General features: G+C 39.4%; 1 pseudogene; it reads left to right on the forward strand.

Annotated features, from left to right (window-relative positions):
- The first annotated feature begins 8,436 nt into the window (after positions 1–8,436).
- LOC118728002 lies at positions 8,437–9,138 on the forward strand (annotated as a pseudogene).
- Positions 9,139–9,472: the final 334 nt, after the last annotated feature.

Genomic DNA, 9,472 nt, shown 5'->3' on the forward strand with positions numbered 1-9,472 from the left:
GGCAATGGTGGCAGGAGGCAGTGGGGGCGGCAGGAGCGGCGGGTTGGGTGGATGGGGTAGGGTGCACAGCAGCAGCGTGTGCAGCCCCAGAGGTGGTGGCAGCAGGCACAGCGGGTCAGGACACTCAGCGGTAGTGGTGTGGCCACGGAGGCAGCAGCGGCAGCGTGCACGGTGGGTCAGGCGTGCAGGGCAAGGTGCACTCAGTGGAGAGGTGGGTGTGCCAGAGAGGTGTCAGTGGCAGGAGGGAAGCCCACCAGAAGTCTTACAGGAATATTCCTGCAAAGGGTCCCTCGTGGGAAGTAATAAGAGAACATTAAGCAGGTATTTACATAATTTCATTTACATCTTTAAAAGCTCACTTCAGATTTTGGGGGGGAAATGCTGTGGTACATTTACACAATGGAATACTATTTAGACATAAAGAAAAAATTATGTGACTCAACAAAGTAAAGGAGAGACCTGGAGCATATTATGCTAAGTGAAATATGCCAGTCAGATAAAGACAAATATCACATGATACCACTCATATGTGGAATCTAATGAACAAAATAAGCTGATGAACAAACTAGACTCAGAGACATGGAAGTAAGGAACAGACTGATGAATATCAGAGGGAGAGGATAAAGGGAGATGAGAAGAGATCAACCAAAGAATTATATATATATATATATATATATCTCCATCCCATGGACAAAGACAATTGTGCAGTAGGCCTGGGGGGGGGGGGGCAGTATGGAGGTGGTAAATGGGGGAAAAGGGAGGACATTTGTAATACTTTGAACAATAAAGGTAAATTTTTTTAAAAGATTTTTATGTCAAGAAAAATTGTTCTTCAAGTTTAAAGGCAAGAGGGACACAAAAAGGATGCAATATTTAGGGTATATATCTTTTATATGCCCTTATTGAAAAATATATGAAAGCTTATATATTTTATTAACCACTATTAACCCAATACATTTAATAATTTTTTAAATCTATAGAAATATGGAACTAATTAAGAAAAAGATGTGCCAAACAGGCAATTAAGAAATAAAGAAACTGTGTTAAAAATAAACAAGCCAAAACAAAACAAATGCCAAAATATTTTAAGTGTTAGTATTAGGGTCATTTAAATACAGAACTATATCTGGGTAACTATGGGAATTATGGATGAGGCAAGAATGTAAATATCATAATAGTACCTCACAAAAAGGAGAAAGGAGGAAGAAATATGCTAATTTATAAAGTAGAAAATCAGTGATAATAAGTGGGGTTTCAAGTTATGGATCACTTTTTTTTTTAATATATTTTATTGATTTTGTACAGAGAGGAAGGGAGAGAGATAGAGAGTTAGAAACATCGATGAGAGAGAGTCATCGATCAGTTGCCTCTTGCACACCCCCTACTGGGGATATGCCCGCAACCAAGGTACATGCCCTTGACCTGAATCGAACCCGTGTCCCTTCAGCCCCCAAGCCGACGCTCTATCCATTGAGCTAAACCGGTTTCGGCTGGATCACTTTTTAAATATTTTTATTTTAAGGTAAAATTATGTGGAACATTTAAGAACTAATATCTCTTTTGGTGGAAAAAAAAAATATGGTATCTGATGTTCACCAGTTTCTCCGGTTTTATTTCAATTTGTTTTTCCTCTTAAATTTTAGTCCTCTTGATGTTATTTGTATATACAATTAGCCTTTTCTGTTTGCATTATAAAAATATGTATACACTAGAGGCCTGCTCATGAATTTCATGCACCAGGGGTGGGGGTGCGGGTACCCTCAGCACAGTCTGCACCCTCTCCAATCCAGGACCCCTCGATGGATGTCTAACTGCCAGTTTAGGCCCGATCCCCAACTGCTGGACATCCCTCTCAGAATCCGGAGGGATGGCTCCTATTGCTCACCTGCCTGCCTGCCTGATGGCCCCCAACTGCACCCCCTGGCAGCCTGGTTGCTCCCATGCTCCCCACCACCACCAGTGCCAAACTGGTTGCTTGTTTAGTTAGTTGTTTGGCCATAGGCAGCCATCTTGTGAGTGCATAATGATCAATTTATATCTTACCTCTTTATTATATAGGATTGTTATATAGGATGTGTACATGTGTATTTATCTATCTATCATCTATTTCTATACACACTTACCTTGTATTTTCTTTATTAATTAATGTATTACATATGTGTCCTTATTTCCCATTGCCTTCCCCCCCCACTCCCATTCATGTCCTTACACCCCTGGTGTCTGCATACATTGGTTATGCTTATATGTGTGCAGATAAGTCTTTTGGTTGATCTCTCCCTCTTATGCCCACCCTTCTCACTTATCTTGATGGCATTAATGAAGTTGGTTTTGGGTAGTAGATTGGGGGTGACTTTTATCTATTTTATTTCCTATTTATAATTTCTCCAGTTTTGAAGTACTCATGTTCTACTTCTACAAAAACAAATGCTGTCTATATTCTAAAAACTATAGTAAATTAAAAGGAGGGAAGAGGATAAAATTTCTAGTTTATTTTGTTCTGTAAGTGAAAGTGATATATTACATGTCAATGTTAGGACCATGCCTTTCACCTGGTAGATGCTTAATGGAAGTTAGCAGTGATTATAAAGATTATTTCCCAGTCTTCCAATCAGAGAGTCTTCTGTCTCTTTCAACTTCTTTGCCATTAACTCTAAAGGATACTTAGAAAACAATTTTGGCCATCTACTAATGGCACTGTGTTATTAAAAAAAAAAGGGGGGGGGGATGGGAAGAGAAATTATACCATATTCATTATCCCTTAACTTTTTGGAAAGGAAAAGAACAAAACAAAACAAAAGGCAAGAATAAGCCAGACAGAGTACTTAATTTCAAATTATCACAATGACTGACAGTGTGCATTTCTGATATGATCTTTATAGGTACTGTTTAAGCCTTCAAAATAAATTATCCAAATTTTGTTTTTTATAATCTTGTATAAGTCTTCTACGGCTACCAAACGAAATACCATTGACTGAAGGACTTAACAAATAGGAACTTATTTTCTCTCAGTTCTGGAGGATGGATGTCTGGGATCAGGGTGCCAGAATGGTTGCTTTCAGGTGAGATCCCTCTTCTTGGCCTATAGACAGCTGCCTTCTCCCTGCATGCTCAAAGGCCTTTCCTCAGAGCATGCATAAGGGGAGAGTAAGAGCTTTGGTGTCTCTTCTTTTAAGGACATAAATTCTATCAGATCAGGGCTTAATTTAATCTTGATTACATCTATGAAAATTCTATACAGTCAAATTAGGAGTTATGGTTTCAACACATGAATTTCTGGGGAACAAAATTCAGTCCACAGCAGCCCCCAACATTTTTAAAAAGTTGTATTTGTTTGTTTTGTTTTTATATATAACACTGACAAATACTAGCTTAATTAAAAACAAACCTATTTTATATTAAAAACAGGAGTAAAACTCTTGAATCTATACTATTGACAGACACCTTAAAACATTTGTCATATATTTCCTCCCTTGTTTATACCATCTTGAAGAAATGGATCACTATTTTATTTATCTGGAATGGTGAGACAGGCTTCTTGGATAGTCAATGTCAGAATTTAACCCACTTTTATATCTTTCTGCTATCCGATCAAACTTGTCCAATTTGATGCTAAAACCGGTTCGGCTCAGTGGATAGAACGTCGGCCTGCGGATTGAAAGGTTACGGGTTCAATGCCAGTCAAGGACATGTTCCTTGGTTGTGGGCACATCCCCATTGGGGGGTGTGCAAGAGGCAGTTTCTCTCTCATCGATGTTTCTAACTCTCTATCCCTCTCTCTTCCTCTCTGTAAAAACTCAATAAAAATATATTAAAAACAAACAAAAAAAAACTTGTCCAATTTGAGTTATAAATACAACTAATGAAATCTTCAATTCATTCTTTTGTATCTTTATCTTGCCATATTCAAAGCACTTGCATGTACATCTTTTGTCTGATCATCTCAACAATCTTGAGAGTTATGTTTGACATGAGAAGTAGAGAATTTCTAGTTCTCATTTTACACAGTAGCAAGAAGGTAAGTGACTTAACAACCATAACAAACAATAATAATTAAAAAAAGATAGATCCAGCAATAAAATATATTGTTTTAAAAACAATTGGTTATTTTTTTTCTTTTTTTTCTTTTTTTGTTTTCCCATGCAATGTTTCAATTTGTTAAATAACTCATAAAAGTTTTTAATTATATAAGTAGGTAATGAGGATGGTACTGGGAGAGAATGAAACAAGGTTATATATATATAAAACCATAAGAGACCATTATGACTGAACGAGTGGACAAATCAGATCTACTGGTCGACCAGTCGCTAAGACATGCACTGATCACCGGGACGCAGATGCCCAACTCAGGAGCTTCTTCCTGGTGGTCAGTGTGCTCCCACAGCCAACCTCCCACGGCCAGCTGGCAGTGTCTGAGTCTGCCATCCATTCCTTCCATGCCTGACCCAGTGACTGTTGCCTCCTCTCCCAATCCCACCTGGGTCTTTGGGCCTTGGGCTGGGACTGAGAATCAGGGTGGGTAGCATTGGATGTGGCCCCTTTCCTAGGGGGGCTAAGGGCAAGCACCATCCTCGGGGCCAGTGGCCAACCTCCTGTGCCCAATGTCTCCCCAGAGCTGGTAGGCTTCTATTAGCCCATTGTCCCTCCCCACACCCTTCCCTCCAGCCAGCAGGCCTTAATCATCCCAGCTCTGATTGGCCCTGATTGCTAGGCAGGCCTAGGGATCCTACCCGTGCACAAATTCATGCATTGGACTTCTAGTAAGATATGTTTTCTCTCCTCTAGGAGATTGCATTAGCTGGTATAGTACTTCCTGCAATCTAAACAGCATGACTGCATGAAGGAATCTGTGTTTTTCTAGTCCTCCTTAAATCGACAGTCTATGAGGATCTCATCATTTTGAATTATGGTTTAATGTAAATTTATTGTTAGGATTATGATTAAAATACAATTAATCTCTGATAAAGCCATGTCTATACTGATTCACTAAATCAAAAATTTGAGGTTATATTTTACTTTTATTACTTCTTTAATAACTAACTTCTGGTTAATAAAAAAGCACTACAATAAATTCATGTGAGTCATAATATTGAATTGACTTTTTCTTTACAATATTTTGAGTCATGGCATTCTGTTCATATTCATACCTCCTCCAATGTTTTAATGTTTACAGTACCACTTTGATTAATAAAATATTTTTAAAAATACTTAAAATATAGCTATTACAAATAAATAATGTTTTCAGAATTTACACATTGCTTTATCTTTCTGACCTTCAATGATTAAGTACTTTCTTTTCTCTTTTTAAATTATTTTCAAAATATTTATTGAAACATTCCTTAAATATCTTTGTCTTTTAATGAAACTCATATAAATCCATGTCCACTGATATAAGCTTATTTTCAGTTTAAGAGCTTACCTTTTCAAGGACAAGCCACTGAATCACTGATGCTTCTATCATGAAATCTCCTAAATGGCAGATAATTTAGCTTCAGTATGTCTTTAAGATAGAAAGCACAGATAAATTGGGTTTAAAATTTCTGGGAATAGTTTTGAGGATTAAATTATATTTGGTTATTAAAGAATCTGAAAAATACCAAATTGACTAGGTCAGATTTAATGGGTTTTGATCATAGTATTTATCAATAGCTTATATGCAGAAACTTAACTCATTTTCAAATGGCCTTGCTCAAATATGGGAAACTGCTTTAGGCCCCTCAAAATCTATAAGACAGCTGGTTATACTTGAATTAAGTAAAATAATCAACAAGTGTTGCAAGAAATCCTGTTCAAGATAACTTTAAACCTTTAGCAGGAAGATCTTAAAAGCTTGGAAACAATTACTTGCTACATGAATGCTGCTGCTTGAGTCAAATCAGGAGCAATTCAGTCATTGCTTGGCAAGCAAGTCTCTGACACTGCATTGATACATAGAAATTTTTAAATGGCCTGCCATGATTTTTATAACTTAGACAAAGCCTTTCTGGCCATGTCCAGCCAGTCCTACTTATCTACAAATATCCAAGGTTCCATATATGGACCACTCAACACATGCAAGACAATTGAAATCAGCCATGGAATGATTATATGTTGTTTTCAGCCATCTTTATAATTAACTAGAGGCCCAGGGCAAGAAATTCATGTCCAGTAAGGTCCTTAGTGGCTGCTGCTGCTGCCAGCCCCATCCTATGGCTCAACTCCTGGTCAAACTCCCAGTAGAGGGGACAATTTGCATATTAGGCTTTTATTATATAGGATTGGGTAACATTTAAATTAATAATTCAATGATCCAATTTGGTTTTGTGTCCAGGCTTTCCTGATGATTTTCTAGTTGTTTTGATTTCTAGGACTCAGTCATAGAAATAGTGAAGCTTTCATTAGTTTCTCTAAATATTCATATAACAGAGCTTTTTGAAAATAATTCATTCAGACATCACTGTGCCAGTAATTAGAGTGTGAAGTCTTTAAACAGGTAAGTGATTTTTCATTTATATGTATTACTAATGCATTGACTATGCCATTTCCATTTAAGATCATTTTATCTATATTAGAGGCCTGGTGCACAAAATTCATGCACAGAGAGGGGGTGTCCCTCAGCCCAGCCTGGACCCTCTCCAATCTGGGACCCCTTAACAGATGCCGAACTATCCATTTAGACCCTACCCCGGTCGGACTGCTGGCTCCCAACTGCTCGCCTGCCTGCCTTCCTGATTGCCCCTAACTGCTTCTGCCTGCCAGGCTGATTACCCCCTAACCACTCCCCTGCCAGCTTGATTAATGCCTATTTGCTCCCCTGCCAGCCTGTTTGCCCCTAACTGCCCTCTTCTGCAGGCCTAGTTCCCCCCAACTGCTCTCCCCTGCTGGCCTGAGTCCCTCCCAACTTTTATCCTCTGCTGGCCTGATTGCCCCCAACTGCCATCCTTTGCAGACCTGGTGCCTCCCAACTGCCCTCCCCTGCTGGCCATCTTGTGGTGGTCATCTTTGTCCACATGGGGGCAGGATCTTTGACCACATGGAGACAGCCATATTGTGTGTTGGAGTGATGGTCAATGTGCATATTACTCTTTTATTAGATACAGTATAGGCCTGATGCATGGATGGGGGCCAGCTGGTTTGCCCTGAAGGGTGTCCGGATCAGGGTGGGAGTTCCTTTGGGGTGTGGGGTGGCTTGGCCGAGGGGCCTGTGGTGATTTACAGGCTGGCCGTATACTGTACCTTGGTGACACAAGCAGAGGCCCTGGTATCTGGGGTTTATTTATTTTCTACAATTGAAACTTTGTAGCCTGGAGTGGAGACAAGTCTCCTTATTGCTCTGTGGTGGCAGCCATTTCTATTGGGATCTATTTATCTTCTATAATTGAAACTTTGTAGCCTTGAGTGGAGGCCTGGGATTGCCAGGGTATGTGGAAAGTTTGGCTTTCTCCATTACTGGGGGAAACCCTAGCCTCCTGCTCTTTCTAGTTCCATGGCTGCTGCCATTTCTTTTTGGCTTTATATATCTTCTATCATTGAAATTTTGTAGCCTTGAGTTGATGTCTAGGCTGGCAAAGGCAGGTGGAAACCTTGGCTTCCTCCATTGCCAGGGAAACCCAAGCCTCCCTCCTACTCTCTGTGGCCAAAGCCATCTTGGTTGGGTTTATTTGCATATTTGCTCTTGATCAGCTTGTGGGCGTGGCTTGTGGACGTGGCCTGTGGGTGTAGCAGAGTGATGGTTAATTTGCATATTACTTTTTTATTAGATAGGATACATTGTTTTTATCTATCATCTATCTACCATCTTCCTATCTATTTACCTACCTATCTAAAGAGAGAGAAAGGTATTTAAATATATGAAACATGAAAGCAAAAATTTTCATAGAGTTTGGGGAAATTTTTCTTGTAAAGAAGTGTTTCATGAGAAGTTATGCTATTCTGATATAAATATACTAGAGGCCCACTGCATGAAATTCGTGCATGGGGCGGGGTTGGACCCTCAGCCTGGCTTGTACCCTCTTTAATCTGGGACCCCTTGGGGGATGTCCGACTGCCTCTCACAATCCATGACAGCTGGCTCCTAACTACTTGCCGCCTGCCTGATTGCCCCTAACCATCTCTGCCTGCTTGATTGCCCCAACCACCTCTGCCTCACCTTGCACCTGTCCCCATTCCTTTCTCCCCAGTGTTGAATGTTCGAGCTTTCACAGCATGATGGCATGAAGGTGTGACAACCATATGCATATTACCTCTTTATTGTATAGGAATATACAGCTATTGCTCTCACACACGTTCATTCTCTGTCCTTGTACTCCCTTTCCTGCACTTTCCTTTTCCGTGGATGAGCAGTGCTCTCCACCTGGTGAATTCTGGGGTCCCATGTCCAGCCCCACAGCACTGGAGAGGAGTCCACTGTCCAGCAGCTTCCACCAGAGAGACCCATTCATCCATCTCTTGCTCCACAGGATGCAGTTTGTGTCTGCAAAGTGGTATGATTAAAGGCCCTGTGTCTTAATTAAATTTTGTGTTGAAGACAATAAAACTCTTAATGTATTTTTTGAAAAATCCAAACATACAACCATTTTTTAAAGGAAGTGATAATTTTAAACAACCAATGAACTTATATGCTTATATGCATAACTCATGGACACAGACAATGAGGTGGTGAGGGCCTTGGCAGGAGGCAGGGGGAGGATAAGAGTGGACTGGAAGAAGTTAATGGAGGAAAAAGGAGAATGTAATGCTTTCAATAATGAAGATTAATAAATAGGTAAATAAATAAAAATAACCTCTCCCTAAATTTTTTAAACATTTAAATAAAATCGATCTTTTTAACTGTATTGACCCAAATAATCCCAGGCATAAAATAATGGAGGTATTAATTTTATGTTTTTTAGGAAAAGGAGAATCTGGCCAGTCATGGCCAAAGTTAACAAAAGAAAGTGCAAAGCTTAATTAGCTTAGTGTGGAATTCAGTAATTGGAGAGACTGAGAATATTCAGATGAAAATATGTTCAGTTTGATTGTTTCTCTGAGATGATGAACAACATTGATGGTGATGAAGATGTAGATTTACCAAAGTAGATGGAGAAGATGATGATCCATAAGACAGTGATGATGAAAAATGCCAGATCTGAAGTAAGGAATGTTGTCTTCACCGGATTTTGAGGAAGAAAAATAACTGCTCTGCAAAATTACATAATTGAAAGAATTTCTGAGTTGATAGGTTTAAAGGCAGATGCTGCATTTGCCTCCTTTAAAGCATTTTCCAAACTGTTGTTTTTTAAGGCTTCATATGTACCATTTATGGAGCTATAAGTCAGCAAAGGCATGAACATTTCCCAAACTTTGATGCTGTTGAAGTCCCAGGCAATTGATACAGTAGTTGTGATCAACATTTAATGTTGTAAAAAATGTCCCACTATATTCTCCTTTACTTCATATCATAGGTACTAACATGAAAGGACACTCTTGGATTACAGAAAGATAATTAAGTTTTAGA

This window comes from Pipistrellus kuhlii, unplaced genomic scaffold (genome assembly GCF_014108245.1).
Source record: "Pipistrellus kuhlii isolate mPipKuh1 unplaced genomic scaffold, mPipKuh1.p scaffold_m20_p_1, whole genome shotgun sequence".
NCBI classification, from domain to species: Eukaryota; Metazoa; Chordata; class Mammalia; order Chiroptera; family Vespertilionidae; genus Pipistrellus; species Pipistrellus kuhlii.